This window comes from Chiloscyllium punctatum, chromosome 24 (genome assembly GCF_047496795.1).
Source record: "Chiloscyllium punctatum isolate Juve2018m chromosome 24, sChiPun1.3, whole genome shotgun sequence".
Taxonomy (NCBI): domain Eukaryota; kingdom Metazoa; phylum Chordata; class Chondrichthyes; order Orectolobiformes; family Hemiscylliidae; genus Chiloscyllium; species Chiloscyllium punctatum.
Window position 1 is genome coordinate 49783555 of NC_092762.1, and position 17284 is coordinate 49800838.

At 41.4% G+C, this 17284-nt stretch overlaps 1 long non-coding RNA gene across 2 annotated transcripts in view; it reads right to left on the bottom strand.

The window, feature by feature from the left end:
• Positions 1-5979: 5979 nt before the first annotated feature.
• The window catches only part of LOC140494530 (uncharacterized), a 54293-nt gene continuing 42988 nt past the window's right edge, over positions 5980-17284 (bottom strand). Inside the window, exons 3-5 of one of the 2 annotated variants that reach the window (XR_011964003.1) lie at positions 16889-17073; positions 10582-10650; positions 5980-6377 (exon numbers count right to left, since the gene is read on the bottom strand). This is a non-coding gene — a long non-coding RNA (uncharacterized lncRNA). The remainder of the gene's footprint in view (positions 6378-10581; positions 10651-16888; positions 17074-17284) is intronic. The other variant, XR_011964004.1, reaches the window with a different exon arrangement.

The window sequence follows — 17284 nt, forward strand, 5'->3', positions numbered from 1 at the left end:
GAGAAGTTTCAAACACAAATGTTCTTGAAACTACCCAAAGAAGTAAGTGACTTAGGAGGGAATCCAAAAAAAACAAAATGGTAGTGAAGAGAGCCTTGGCTCCTGAAAAATTGGCACCAGTAGAAACCCTGGTTAGAGGTGTGCATTTATAAACATTTTAGAGGAAATTTTGCAAGGGGAGGTCTGAGAAATGTTATAAAGAAAAAGAAAAGATTTCCATAATGACTAGTTGATGCAAGTTCCTGGTATTTCCTCCAATTTTTTGCTTTAACAAATAATTAAGATCCTATGAGGAACTGGAAGAACTTAATTTTTTTGGGGTTACTTTATGATTACATGGTGTAATTATTCTTGTTTAAAGAAAGGAGGGGGAAATATGGAAGTTTGGTGGTATTATATCGAATATAAGATGTTAAAGATATAGACTATGAACCCCAATGGAGAGCTTCAACCCAGATCTTCTGGCCCAGTGGTAAGGATACTACACTGTACTATAAGTTCCTCTGTATTTCAAAGTTTTACATAATGAGAAGAGAGTCTAAAGAAATGTCACAACTAGTTAAGCAGATTATTGTTAATGGGTAAATATCAAGGGGAAACCATTACGACTAGTGAACTGTGTGGAAGAAACTGCAAAATTGAATAGTTACCGGAGTCTATCAACAAAGAACGGAGTCTTGATTTCCTGTCTTATCAATTGGTTTGATAAAAATTGACAAAAAGTTGTAAGGAACAAGGAAATGAGGGAAAGTAGTAAAGGAAAGTGAAATCATGTTCACTGTTTTCCATTGATTCCTAATAAGGCAATTTAAAAATGACATTCTTTGTTTTCAGATTCCTCCAGAATCGTACTTTGCCAAAGTGCTTCTGTCAGGAAGCTAGGAAATAAATATAAATTGTACAGAGTGTATGTGTCAGACACAAGATTGAGTAAACAAGACAGTGAGTGATTAAAAAAAGAGAGGGGAAAGAAGAAGAGATTGCTTAATATGAGAACATAATTCAAAACGCTTCTGTCAATTTGAGCAGGATCTGGTTTATACTCCTGTAACACCACCATCACCACCTCTACCTCAGATGAAAATTAGACTCCACCCTCTTTAAGTACCACCTCCACACTTCTCTACAGTGTTATTGACTAGGCCAGACCACTCAAAACATTCTTGAGCAGACAACCCAGACCATAACTTTGCAACTTGTTTTGGTAAATGTACAGTGAAAATGACCAGAAGTATGTTATCAAGGTTGACTACTAGGTTTTAAAACAGACAGAAATTTATTCACAAAGTTACGCAATGAAACATGAAGAACAGAATAAAGAACCCCTACAGAACTCAGTCTGTCCGAACTAGATTTTTCCGAATATGCACAACAGTCCCAATAAGCAAACCCCCTTAAAACACAGTTTAAAAAAAGGAACAGATGCTTCCAGGTTGCAGTTAGAAGGGCATAAAGAGAGAGAAAGTGTCCATACAGCTCACTGTTGAACTCCCAACCAATTTTGGACTGAACTATTCAGCTGAGAGCTGACCACTCCCCTTTCATTATACAGCTCATTTCTAAAACATGACCACTTTGGCCTGAAGTCTCATTTGTTTACATATAAACAAAAAGGCCTCTCAATACCCTTTAATCTCTGTACCAAACCAGGCTAATTGGAACCCGGCCTGGTTGATGACCCCTCTGATAAAAACCCAAGGACACAGTATCCTTAAGAAAAGGAACAGCTTTTAGAGAAAAAAGGAACCAGATTTGTGACAACAGTGTCAGCTTGCAGAGAGTGCTGCACACCGTGACATAATATTCTTGAAGACTCAGAATTAGGAGCACCCCAGACTGAGCAAGTCACTGAAATTGTATTTTAAGCAAGCTAAGGTCCTACTCAATGGCTGTCTTGCTATACATTGAGATGGATTGTGATGATGATCTCACAACAGAGCATGCCCATCCAAAGGTGTTGCTGATGCCTATGCCTGTGGACATGTATATTTGGGAAGCTGATAACGCCCTCATCTGGACAAGTTTCATATGGGGCTCCGGCATGCAGTTCTTCACTGTTGGTGCCCATGTCAGTGTGACCCCAAGCTAAATGGTACTCTAAAAGGCAGATCCTATTGTCTCATATTAATGCAAACCACCACCCCTCATAATCTAAAAACTTGAAGCCAATACACTTGTTCAGCTATTTTTGATAATGAGCAATTAACCATGAAGAACTACATGAAACCTAACAAATAGGATAAACATATTAATCTCAAAACTTGCTATTTTAATCACAGTAAAGCTATTCATCATGACACTTTCAATATTGAAGACACTAACTTAAGCCCTAGGTGGATAAAATTATTATCCATATTATCTTCCTTATATTTCTACATATTACAACCACCTTAGCTGGATGATACAAAAACAAAAGAAATTTGGATGCTGGAAATCTGAAACAAAACATAAATTGCTGGAAAATCTCAGGAGTTCTGATGACATCTGTGGAGAGAAATCAGATTTACTGTTTTGGATCCAGAAACCCTTCTTCTAAATAAAATAAGGATCCAACAGATAATAGGTAAGAACATTATATTGTAATCATGGAAATAAATCTGAGCTGCCCATTTGAATTATTAAAGAAGGGTCACTGGACCTGAAATGTTAACTCTGCTTCTCCACAGATGCCACCACAATTGCTGGGTTTTATCCAGCAATTTCTATTTTTGGGAGCTGGAATATATGTGGAGACTACCTGTTCATTTCTCTGCAAAGATGAATCAGATGACAATGACAAATATCCTATGGATTGTGTTGCCAATGAAGACCCAGTCATTCACCGCTCCACCTGTATCTGTGCAAGTCAGAGGAATCCAGGAAGTGACAGGAAACTGAAAGGCTTGAAGGGAGCCACGATGTCATCATCTCTGCCTCCTTCATTCTTTCAGCACTGCCTGCACTTTCCACAAGTGGGAGAACACTTTGATGCTGTCTTGACCCATCCCTGTTATTCAAAGCTGCCATTGCACGCCTTCTTCTAATGGGAACTGCTTACAATTATCGCCACTGTCATCACTTGCTCCACATCTTGTGCCACCTGTCTGACCACAACTCAGGTTCCACCAAGGTAGAGTCAGAAATGTACAGCATGGAAACTGACCCTTCAGTCCAACTTGTCCATGCCAAGCAAATATCCTAACCTAATCTAGTCCCACTTGCCAGCACTTGGCCAATATCTCTCTAAACCTTTCCTATTCCTATACCCATCCAGATGCCCTCTAAATGCCTTTAAATTGTACCAGCCTCCACCACTTCCTCCAGCAGCTCATTCCATACAAACACCACCCTCTGCTTGAAAAGGTTGCCCCTTAGGTCCTTTTTATATTTTTTCCCTCCCACCCTAAACCTATGCCCATGAGTTCTGGATTCCCCCAACCCAGGGAAAATACCTTCTCCATTTATCGTATCCATGCCCCTCATGATTTTAGAAACCTCTATAAGGTCACCCCTCAGCCTCCAAAGCTCCAGGGAAAACAGCCCCAGCCTATTCAGCCTCTCCCTATAGTTCAAAGCCTCCAAACCTGGCAACATCCTTGTAAATCTTTTCTGAACCCTTTCTAGTTTCACGACATCCTTGCACACCATTTTCCAAAACTGGACTAACTAATGTCCTGTACAGTCGCAACATGACCTCCCAACTCCTATACTAAATACTCTGACCAATAAAGGAAAGCATATCAAACACCTTATTCACTAACCTATCTACCTGCGACTCTACTTTTCAAAGGATTGTGAACCTGCACTCCAAGGGAACTTAAGAATTACTGGAAAGGTTATCATTTACTGTCCATTCCCAACTGCCCTTGAATGATAGTAGTGAGTCACCTTCCTCATGTTGCAGTTCTTGTAGTATAGATGCACTGAGTGCTGATAGGAATGGAGAGTAACAATGAAAGAACAATGATATGGTTCAAAGTCAAGATGTTACATGACTTGGAGGGACCTTGCAGCTAATGGTGTCCCTATGAATCTGCTCCTCTCGATCTTTTAAGTGACAAGAATCTACAGATTCAGAAGTTGCTGTTGAAGGATCCTGAGCAGAATGCTTTAGGGCATCTCATGGATGACACATATTGAACCTGTTTTTCACCATTTGAGGTACTGCTTTTTAAAATATGGATGTAGTGCAAATTAAGCAGCTTGCTTTGCTCTAGATAGTGTTGAGGCTCTCAAGTGTTGTTGGAACATTCTTGACCTGTGTATTCTAGATGGCACACAGGTCTTAGTGAATCAAGAAATGGGTTCCCAAAGTTCAATAGCAAAATTACAAACTCTCGCCTATCTTTAGACACAGTATTAACATGATTTATTTAATTAAGTTTCAGGTCAAGAGTAAGCCAAAGGTGTTGATGGTGAAGGATTTGGTGCCAGTGAAGGGCTTGTATGATTCATGTAGCAGGTGATTCTTCACAGTACTACTACTCCTCAGAGATTAGGGTTGCCTTTTTTCACAGTCCCTGCAACACTTTCAATATTTTCTATGCAAGAAAGATAAGGCCTCAGTTAGTGAAAAACATTGGTAACTGTGATTACAGGCCCACGACACACTGATCATGAAATTTATTTTCATAATACAAATAGGTAGTTCAGATTTATTTTCATGATTACAATGAAATGCTTTGACCTCTCTCTCCTCACTCCTTATCTCTTCTTTCATTGTTAGTATGGCACCAGACCAGGCTGTCAATTTCAAATGTATTCTCCATTATCGGCATCATGATTGCCAGTAATGGGGCTCTTTCAGTGTTCAGACACCTCTCCTGCATGTTGTCAATCCCTTTCCCTCAAAAGAAAAGAAAAAGACCCAGCACTGCCAACTAGCCTTTAAATTTTGCATTTTGACACATTCTTGACTTTGAATCTTGTTCAGCATTCCTAACTGGACAGCGGCCTCAGAGGCAAATGCCTAATTCATTACCTGAAGTAAGATTTCACCAGAATTCTTCCCAAGCAAGATCCAGGTTAAAAAGCCTGTCACCTGTGAAACAAACTAAGTCAGCAAGATTCTGATCATTGAACATACAGCACAAAAATAAGACATTGGTCTATCTAGTTTACAAAAGTTTATGGTCTATATGAGCCTCCTCTGCCCTTCTCATCTAAGTCTTGAGGTTATTCTTCTCTTCATTTCCTGTTCATGTGCTGATCTACTTTCACCCTAGATCTATCTATGCTAGCTCCTTGACTTTTCCTTGTTAAAGTCAGTTTCATATTCTCATGAATTTTTGAATAAATAACAGTTTGCTTAATTTCCCTTTGATTTTAGTGACTCTCTTACATTTATGGTTCCTTATTGCAAATCTTACATTGAATTGGTTGCTGTCCTTGGTCCTGATTTGAAATCCACAGGCTTCAGGGAAGCTGCCAAGTGATACATTGCTGCCCTCTAGTGTTTGTAATAAAATTTGCGTTGAATTCAAAATTACACTGCAAATAATCACCCAGAATCATAGAATCCCTACAATATGGAAGCAGTCCAGTCGGCCCATCGAGTCCACAATGCGACTTTTCACTAATTCTTTCAAACAACGTTAATAATCCTTTACATTTGAAAACTGAACAGGAAGCTCTGAATTAAAGTCCTTCTTCTGATAACAAAACTTCTCAGAGTATCTACCATTGGAGACACCCTGTCAATTCAAATCCTGTAATTTCAATTTTTGTAAAGTATTAAAGCTAACTGTGCACATTTTTAAAACCTTCCAAGTGTATGTCACTTTATCTTGTGACTCAAAAACTTGTCAAAACACTTTATGACAAACTACTATGAAATGAAAATACTTTTACTACTTTGGCGAATGTGGATAGCACAGTGATTCTCAACTGTTTTTTGGCCACGGCCCTCCAGGAGCTTTCCTCAGATTTCAGGGACTCCATTTCAAACAGAGATACAACACAAAGAGAGACAAAAAATCATTTATTATTGAACACCAAGAAGAGTTGAACATTCCAACATACTAGACAGAACTTTGAAAAGACTGTCTGAAATTAAACATCTATCAGGCCTAATGTGATCCTTGAGCTTTGGTGCTTTTCTGCAAGTTTCAAGATATCAGGCTCCAAGTTAGGTTTGGCTTGGGTATTTCATCGGTTCAGTTACCACGGCCCCATAAGTCCTTGGGGCTCCCCTTCTCACAGTTTTCAGACTATGACCCCCTTCAAACATGCCATGGCACCTAAGGAATGGCTGCTCTAGCACACCGAACAAATCTCCTCAGTGTTCAAAGAGTCCCAGAAGATCTTTGACATCCACCTGGTCCATATCTTAGCATCTCTGACCGTACTCCATCCTTTCACTGTCAGATAGGATAATGTATTCAAACTTCTGGTACAGGCTTGGGAATCAGAGGAAAAATGTTATGATTAAAGACAAACTCAAATATTCTTACTCATGTCTGCAATCATTTAAATAGAAAAAAATACTGCAGTTGCTGGTATTCCAGAATAAAAATCAGAAAATGCTGGAAGCACTCAGCAGGTCAGTCAGTATTTGTGAAGGGAACAAAACAGTTACATTGGAGGACAATTCCACAATTACAAGTTCTGATAATATCCCTAAGTGTCCATGAATGAGTCCAGGCAGTGAAAATAATCAACGATTAAGAGCTTGAAGTTACTTTAAAATAAAGCTTACATCTAGGACTGGTCTGTACAGCTCAGTATCCCACTAAGTAATCTAAAGGAGCTTGGAAGATTAAAGGACAGATATTTTCTCTGCATTTTTTTTGGGTTTAGTTCTCAGACATGTTGTAAAAATCCAAATAATTGGAACTCTCCAACATCAAACTAGCATATTCCTGCTGCACCTGGAAAATCATCCATATCTACAGGGTTGCACAAGAATGCAACCATCACATTATAGAAGAACTACCTGTATTTCAGTCTTCACTAAATGGACCACAAAAACCAAGAGCTCCTCTCACTTAGTGCAGTTCATGCATCCAAAGGTCTGCAGGTTGAGAATCAGTTTGGTCAGTCACATTAAAACACCTGGCAGAAATTCACAATCCTGAGTAGATATCACTTTCAAATTGTTGGATGATTGATGATGGTTGGGTGCCCAAGTTCAATGTTGTCTTATAGAATTATTTGTCATTAACTGTAGAATCTAGGGCAATGCTTACAAATGCTACAAGTGCACTGGCAGCAGAAATCGAAGATCATCGTATTATTCTGTAATTGGGTTTCACTGGGTCAGAATTAATCTGAATACCCTTGGTCCTAACACTGATCTATATAAAAGCAGAAGATTCATTAGGATGATCTTTGCTATGGAAGGATCATCTATGAGCAAAGGCCAAATAGGTTGGGACTCAACTCACCAGACTTCAGAAGAATGAGAGATGATCTCAATGAAACATACAGGATTCTTAAGGAGCCTGACAGGGTAAATGCTGAGAGGATTCTTCTCTTCATGGGAGAGCCTAGAACCAGAGGGCACAGTCTCAGAATAGAGGGTGCCAATTTAAGATTGAGATGAGGAGGAATTTCTTGTTTCAGAGGGTTGAGTGACTTTGGAAGTCCTTGCCACAGAGAACTGTGGGGGTAGAGTCCCTGTGTACATTTAAAGCTGAGAGTGATTCTTGATTTTTTGAGGAATAAAGGTTATGGGCAAAGGGCAGTGAAGGGGACATGAGGAATGTCGATCAGCCATGATCCTATTAAATGGTGGAGCAGGTTTGAGGGGCCGAACAGCCTACTCCTGTTTCTATTTCTTTAAGTTTTATGATCTTAACATATCCTTTCCCCACCTTCATCCTGAGGAATGCAGATATTTTCCTCAGAATCTTAAATAACTGCAGTTAGCAATTATACCTCATAACCAACCTTTCTTCAAATTTGTGTCAAGTGAAGGGATGTTGGTGTTGAAACACCAAATGTGAGTTGATATTGTCATCTTTTCAAAGTTTATGCTCTTACCACCCTTTTGTGGCAGTCAAGTGACACTGCAGAGTCAACCTGATTTTAAAGCACTTCACATTGCTCTTGCGCTGAATTGATTTGGGCAGAAATTACTCAAACCAACTATACAACCATAAATAGAAGACAGACACTGATAAATCTAATTGTGAATTCAGGAGAAACATCTTTACTCAGACAATGGTTAAAGTTTGGAACTTGCTTATGGTCTTATGGTAATATTTGGAATTGTGTTGGCAGAAGATTTTTTTTTAAATGTTGTGTTGACCCCATTAAAGATGCAATTCTATAGAAAATCACAAACCTGCCCTCTCAGATAGTGAGCTCCCAAATGAGACCTGATAATACTGTGGTGAACTTTACCAAGAATAAGACTCAGTATGGAAATGTTGTTCAATTGACTCAATAGAGTCCGGACAGATACAAAAGTATGTTGATGAGTGCAATAGCAGAGTGACTCTTCTGAGGTTGCTTTTGGGACAGCATTATTACCAATTTTGAATTTTGTTATGAATTTTGGATTTAACAATGTTTTGTACAATTAATCAGCGTTTATGTTCTTTTGTTAGTAAACTTATGTTTATGATAATTCAGGTTTAAATTGTGAAGGATTGCCAAATTTATTCAGGGGGCCTGGCTTCCAGTCTGTCTCTCAAAACCTGTACTAGACTAGTACACTAGGTTTTAAATCACCTTATACTCAGCACTAGACTGCTACTTTGCTAATGATTCAAGCATGGTTAAGAATGCTGCAAGTGTGAAATCAGAGGGCCATTTCTGTGTCCAGTGTTTAAAGGTACAGGAGATTAGTGTGCTCTGTCCAAGTGCCTCCATTCACTGCTGATTTTTTTTTATTAAAGAGTGACCCTTTAAATGAAAGGGAAGAGGAGATTGATTTGAGATGAAAACCTGATCTAATGTCTTGGTGGTAAATACATCACCTGTTTAAGTATAATGACCTGTGGGTGCCATTTCAAATCTTGGCTATGTTGAAATATCAGATCTCAGCTAAAGCAGTGATGATGTTTACAGTTAAGTTCAGGATCCTAGACCAGTGAGAAAGTAAAAGGAAAAACAGTCTTATTTCACTTGGTAGTCTCACAGCTGCACTCCCAGTAAAGGTGAATTAAGAGCCTAGGTAGTTTTTCCCTTCAAAAACCCATTAACAACAATTGGTTGTGAAAATAATTCATACTCTGAGAATATTTATGATCCTCACTCTGAACATAAGTATTCGGTACTTTTACAAAACAAAAACAATTGTTACACTACAATCCCTACTTTAAACGACCACAGAAAAGTCATGGCAGAGAATAGGCCATTAGCAGCCCATTTTAATCCCAGTCCAGTACCTGAACCACACCAGATTATAGCATTTCTTTATAAAAGGGATCTGGATCTGCACAAGTTGAGGGTTTTGCTTTAACCACCAAACCAGAAGTGAATTCCAGAAACCCACCAGAAATATAAAAAGTATTTCATATGTCCCATCTATTTACCAATCATGTTAAATCTGTGATTTCTGATCAATCACCCATCAGTAGAAGAAACCAGTCTTCCATACCAGCTGTATCAGTGTCCCTTATTATTTTGTGCACCTCAACTAACTCACACTTCTGTTTTGGAGTGAACAAAAGCTATTCAAGCTTCCTTCATATCCACACATTTCCAGCCCTAGAAATATTCTGAAAAATCTTCTCTGTACTTTCTCTAGAACAATTATATCCTTTCTATAGAACATAGAACATAGAACATAGAACAATACAGCACAGAACAGGCCCTTCGGCCCACGATGTTGTGCCGAACTTCTATCCTAGATTAAGCACCCATCCATGTACCTATCCAAATGCCGCTTAAAGGTCACCAATGAATCTGACTCTACCACTCCCTCGGGCAGCGCATTCCATGCCCCCACCACTCTCTGGGTAAAGAACCCACCCCTGACATCTCCCCTATACCTTCCACCCTTCACCTTAAATTTATGTCCCCTTGTAACACTCTGTTGTACCCGGGGAAAAAGTTTCTGACTGTCTACTCTATCTATTCCTCTGATCATCTTATAAACCTCTATCAAGTCACCCCTCATCCTTCGCCGTTCCAACGAGACAAGGCCGAGAACTCTCAACCTATCCTCGTACGACCTACTCTCCATTCCAGGCAACATCCTGGTAAATCTTCTCTGCACCCTCTCCAAAGCTTCCACATCTTTCCTAAAGTTAGGCGACCAGAACTGCACACAGTACTCCAAATGTGGCCTAACCAAAGTCCTGTACAGCTGCAACATCACCTCACGACTCTTGAATTCAATCCCTCTGCTAATGAACGATAATACTCCATAGGCCTTCTTACAAACTCTATCCACCTGAGTGGCAACCTTCAAAGATCTATGTACATAGACCCCAAGATCCCTCTGTTCCTCCACCTGACCAAGAACCCTACCATTAACCCTGTATTCCACATTCTTATTTGTTCTTCCAAAATGGACAACCTCACACTTGGCAGGGTTGAACTCCATCACCCACTCAAATACTAATCACTTACCTTCCCGCCCAGCTATGCGCTCCAACCTCACTTCCGCTGCCCGCTACAGGTAAGTAATTTTGAAACAAACTGTCTTACCTTAGCTGTAGTCTCCCGGGTTAGTTTTTCCTCGGCCGCTGCTCCCACTCAAAATTGCCCTTGAACCTACTGGGGTTTTGAAGAATGGGAGAGAAATTGAATGAAACATCCAGGATTTGGAGGGGCTTTGACAGGGTAGATGTCGTTAAGTTATAAACTAGAACAGTACAGCAGAGTAATAGGCCCTTCGGCCCACCATGGCTGTGCTGACCATGATGGTAGTCTAAACTAATCCCATCTGCCTGCACATGGGCGATATCCCTCTATTCTCGGCCTGTTCATGTTTGTGTCTAAATGCCACTTCAAAACTTTGCTCTTATTTCCACCTCTCCCACCTCCCGAGCAGCTTCTACCCTCTCGGTAAAGACAACTGGCCTCATTCATCTCACTTAAAACTTCTCACTCTCACCTTAAACCGATGCACCCTAGAATTTCATATTTCTACATTGGAAGGAAGATTCCAACTATCCACACTATTCACGCCTTTCCTAATGCTATATACCTGTACCAGGTCACCCCTCAGTCTCCGATACTCACGCAAAACAATCCAATTGCGTCCAACCTCCTTACAGTAAACACATTCTCATCCAGGCAACATTCTGCCAACCCTCTGTTACACCCTCCACATCCTTCCTGTAGTGTGGCAACGAGAATGACACGCAATCTTTCAAACATGGCTGACTGAAGTTTCATTCAGTCACAACATGACATGCAAACGTCTGTACTCAATACTGTGCCCAATAAAGGTAAGCATACCATACTCCCCCCTCGACCACTACATCCTGTGTTGTTATTTTTAGGGAGCTATGGACTAGCTTCCAATGTCTCTCTGTTTATCAATGTTTCCAGCTAGTCAATTAGTGTACTTCTCTCTTCCATTTGGCTTCATAAATGCATCACTTCACACCTGTCCAGATGAAATTCAATTTGCCCCATCTCTGCCCAACGTTCCAGCTGATCTACATACTGCTGCAACCTTGAACACTCTTCCTCACTATCCACAATTCCCCTAACTATCCCTAATCATTACATGCCTTTCCGAATGTCGTCTGTAAAATTACCACTCAAACTGCTGACCTTTTCATCTGACTCACAGATATAAATTACACACAGACATCGCAGTCCTGATCCTTGTGAAACAGCATTGGCCACAGATGTCCAATCAGAAATTCACCACTCCAAATGCCTCTGTCAACTATCACCAAGAAAATATTGCATCCAACTTACCAACGAGCATGGATTGTGATTTGATCTTCCAGATCCCCCTTGCTATTTGGAAGCTGACCATTCAAAATGACTCTATATTTTGATTCCCAGATTAAATTGGCTGTCTCACTAATGCACTGACTGCGTCCTTTCTTCACAACAAAACGGGACCTTGTTTGGTTTTTTGCTGATCCTGTCTAAATCCCTACAACCCCTCAATAATCACATTGCTGTCATGATCATTCTGCAGCCACACCTCCACAATAACAGTTCGATCATATCGGTTCTATTCAGTTAATGCTGTCATTCCATCTGCCTTGTTGCAAATGCATGGCGCGTGTCACCGAGAGAGGGCCTTTGAGGGATGGTTAGAGGTCACAGAGTGGGAGAGATGTTTGGGGGCGTGACAATGTTGCAGGGTTAAACATAGTTACAGTTGCTACAGAAAGTTCGCAGGAGAAAACATTTTATTGTTTGGAGGAAGTTAGAGAGATAAAGCGTCTTTGATTAGATTCCAGAGATAGGGACGTGTGTAGGGTTGTGGATCGTTACATGGACTATGTTGATCAGGGTGTAGAAACATTCACAGGATTCCAGGATGTCGTACATTTAACAATAGTTGTGGGATCTGGAGAATATCACAGTGATAGGGAGGATGGCATGGACTGGAGAATATTACAGGGAAAGGGTGGGTAGTATGGACTGGGGAATGTTGCAAGCACATGGAAGATGATATAAGCTGAAGAATGCTGCAGCAATAGAGAGGAGTATATGGACTGGAGGATGTTGCACGGACAGGGATGAAGTTGTAGACTGGATACAGTTAGAAGGAGAGATGAATTTATGCACTGGAAGGTATGTCAGAGAGAGTGAGTGGTGTGCATGCTGCAAGATACGACAGGGATAGGGAAGCTTGTCGAGACTGGAGGAGAGAGTGATAGAGAGTCTTGTGAGAGACCAGATTCACTTATGAGCATAGGATGTGCTACAGTGAGCAGAGCGTTTTGCAGATATAAATGAGAATACAATGGCCACAAAGCAGTCACACCTATACATAGGTATATAGGAACTGAAGGAATTGAAGGGATTACACAGGCTAGGAGTGTTGTATGCAGAGGAGGAGATTAACCTGATAGGAAAGCTTTTAGAGACTCAACAACGTTAGGAAATAATGGGGATTGCAATGGTGAGAGCAGGTTTCAACGATTCGGAGGATATAGACCTGAAGGAGCTTTGACAGATAGCGATGGTACAGTAAAGGGAATTGTAGTGGCTTCCCTTTCATAAGCAATCCATAAGCACTTAAAACAGCCTGTTTGACATATACATTATCTCTCGCCCATTCATCAGACAGCGCTGCAAATACTTCACTGGCTCTGCCTACCAGCTTAGACTGAACTAGCATTACCCAGAAGACCTCGGGCCACTCAACCTGTCTGTGCAATTTTTCAAATGAAATACAGAGTTCCTTGACAGTCGAGTCACAGGTAGTTAGGATAGAGAAGAAGGCGCTTGGTATGCATTCCTTTATTGGTCAGAGTATTGAGTACAGGAGTTGGGAGGTCATGTTGCGGCTGTACAAGACAGTGGTTAGGCCACTTTTGGAATACTGCATGCAACTCTGTTCTACTTCCGATCGGAAGGATTTTGTGAAACTTGAAAGGGTCCAGAAAAGATTTACAAGAATGTTGCCAGGGATGAGCTATAGGGAGAGTTTGAACAGGTGATGGTTGTTTTTCCTGGAGAGTCGGAGGCTGAGGGTGACCTTATAAAGGTTTATAAAACCAAGAGGGGCATGGATAGGGTAAATAGACAAAGGCTTTCTCCTGGGGTGTGCGAGTCCAGAATTATAGGGCGAGGTTTAGGGTGAGAGTAGAAAGATATAAAAGATAAAAAGGGGCAACTTTTTCACGCAGAGGATAGTACATATATGGAATGAGCTACCAGAGGAAGTGGTGGAAGCTAGTACAACTGCAACAGTTAAAAGATATCTGGATGGTTATCTGAATAGGAAGGGTTTAGAGGGAGATGGGCCGGGTGCTAGCAGGTGGGACTACATTGGGTTGGGAAATCTGATCTGCAGGATGGGACCATGAATGGGTTATGGAACCTGGAGGATGCCACGATCCGAACAACAGGCAATGTTTGATTGGATCTTTCAGCCAATCTTACAGATGGTACAATTGCAACATTTAAGAAGTATTTGGATGGATATATGAATAGCAAGGGTTTGGAGGGAGATAGGCCAGGTACTGGCAGGTGGGACTAGATTGGGTTGGAATATCCTGTCGGCATGGCTGGGTTGGAATGAAGGGTCTGTTTCCATGCTGTATATCTGCATGACTGTAAGATCGGCTGAATGGTCCAACCAAAAATCACCTGTGGTTCAAATCACAATATCCTCCAGGTTCCACAACCCTGTCCCATCCTGCAGGTTCAATGAATCCCGGAACCTCTAACCTTCTGCAAGTCCCACGTCCCTTCCGACATTTGTACCATCCTCCAGGTTCTGCAGCCCTTCATACCTCGGAACATGGCCCAGACTCTCCAACTCCTCCTTCCTCTGCAATGTTCCCCAGAAGAGCACTGGAGGATGGTGGGGGTTACAGAGATATGGAGGGACATCAGGATGGGAGGATATTGCAGACATTAGGAATATAGGGACTTGAGGAGGTTTCACAGTTTATGAGTGTTGTAGGGACCGGAGGAACTTACAAAGATAGGGATAGTTTTAGATTGGAGGATTCTGCAGAAAACCTTTACGTGGTTAAATACAGGATTCTTAGCAGCGTGCAGGAACAAAGGGATCCTGTGTCCCTCAGGTTCCCACCCAAGTTGACAGGCTGTTAAGAAGGCGGATGGTGTGTTGGCTTTCATTAGCAGGGGGATTGAATTTAAGAGGTGTGAGATTTTGCTGCAGCTCTACAGAACCCCAGTTAGACCACACTGCGAATATTTTGAACAGTTCTGTTTGCTTCATTATAGGAAGGATTAAAGACAGTGCAGAGGAGATTTAGCAGGATGCTACCTGGACTGGAGGGCATGCCCATAGAAGGGAGGTTGTGGAAGCTAGGGCTTTTCTGATCACAGCGAAGGAGGAAGAATGGTGACTTGATAGAGGTGTACAAGGGAATGAGAGGCATAGATAGAGTGGAGAACCAGAGACGACTTCCCATGGCGAAATGGCTATCACAAGGGGACATACGTTTAAGGTAATTGGCACTGTTGTGATCATAAGTGCAGGCAAAATGCCCAACTCTGGCCAAACTGATGTCTTACACTGTTCCAGCATTACATCCCTGCTTAATCTTGAAGACCTCACTAAATGAAGGAAAACAGCTCAAATGACTTCTTTATCATCTTATCTTCCAGTTTAACCTTTAGGAAATGCACTCAAAGGTCTTTCACTTCCTCCTGTGCATTGCGTATGCCACCCCCAAAGGTATAAACTTACTCTTCTCCAGATAGAATTCAATTTGCCTCTTTTCTACCTATTCAACTAAACCATAGTATACTGCGGTCAACAGCCAATGTCTTCACTCTCATCTACATACTAATTTTTGTCATCTGTAAATTTCCCAATCATGCTTTTCAATCATTTGAATCTACAACATCACGGTATACCAAAAACTGCAAGAAACCCAACACTGAGTCCTTTGAAACACCAATGGAAATTGCTTTCCATCCACAAAACATTGGTCAACTATTATCCTTCTTTTCCTGCCTTTGAGCCAATCTCAGATCCAATCAGTCACATCCTTCTGTATCCCATGGGCTGTAATTTTTGTGAACAGTCTGCTATTGGGAACCATGTCAAATGCCTTACTAAAATCTGTTTAGATAACATCCACTACATTAACTTCAGCAATCCTCCTTATTACTTCATCAAAAAATTCACTAAAAAGTGAATAAACTAAAGGATAAAATGAAGCAATAGCCTGAGATCGTAACTGTCTTACAAAATCAGCTCGAGCTAATGCCAATAGGGATTCTATGAATCTATCTCCCAGCCATCATCAACCTATTGGTAGGAAAGACCTGCCAGAAGGATATGGTACACTGATATATAGTTGGGAAGAATAGGCCCCAAGAGTCCATGTCATTAACTCCACACCCATGAAACTTCTTGACATTAGATCAAACATGGTCAAGGAAACCTCCTGCAATGTACCACCTACATTGAAGAGTACTCATTCATCAGCCAATGTTGATTACCAGTTTGAAGAATGGAGGATAGAAAGCTGGGAACTTCATCCGGGCTTAGTAGCACCACTACTGACTTGAGTCCTGAAGGATATATACACCAGACTGAACCATGATATGTGATGAGGGAACCAACAAGCAGGGAACAGGATAGCCAGGGAAAGGAACAGCCCAATCAAGGAGAAAGGAGGGAATCTATGTGTAGAGCCAGAAGAGGTAAGTGCTGCCCTAAATGAATATTTTGTGTCGGTGTTCAAAGAGAAGGAATTAGAGGGGATTACCTTAGGGAAGAGAGTATTGATTTTCTAAGCCAGGTTGCTATTAAAAAGGAAGAGGAGAGAGATCCAAGATGGTGGTAGTCTGAGAGGTATGCTGTGCTGGGCTCTGTGCTATATCCTGGGCACGGTGGACTAACCCATCCCTAACTACCCCTAGGATAAAAATCGATAATTTAAATTGTTGTTGAAATCTAGAGCCGCTAAAATAGTGATCTGACAGCTCCAAGATCAGGATGAAGGCGAATAAAGGAAAAGGGACAGAAGGAGTGCAGCAGGCAGGACACTGCCCTATTGTGTCAGGGTGCCCATAGCCATTACTCAAATTCCTGGGGTGGCCTCTTTGGATTTAATGGTGCAGCAGCATTTACTCTCAGAGTTTGCCAAACTCAGGGAAAAGATTGAAGCAGAAATGGAGCTAACATCTGCCGTGCTGAAGAAGCATGAGCAGGAGATTCAAACACTGGACCGAAGAGTGGAAACAGTGGAGCAGAGGACCGCAGCATCAGAGACCATAGCACAGGTCTGGGGAGGACGGATCCGAATGCTGGAAGACCAGATTCGGGTCCTTCAGGAACAAGTGGGCTACCTAGAAAATAAAAGTAGAAGAAACAAAAACTTACAGCTCGTGGGTCTTCTGGAGCGTGAGGAAGGTGAGGACCTCACTGGTTCCTTGGAGAAGTGGCTTCTGAAGTTCCTGGGGCTGGAGATGGAATTGGGCCTGGTGAGTGTGGAGTGGGCCCACTGGATCAGTGTGCAGGTCCAGGTTAGACCCATGCCCCCACCCAGTCCTAATGTGACTTCAGCACTATGAAGAAAAACAGTTAGTGATTGAAACAGCAAAAAGACGACAAAGAGATCCACGGGCTTTAATACACAAAGGCTCCAGAATAATGTTCTTTCAAAACTTCTCTGGAGCCATAATTAAGCAGAGAAGGCATTTGATAAAGTCAAGAGAAAATTGTGGGATCTAAATATTAAATATTCCTTGAGGTACCCAGCAGTGTTGCATTTCACTT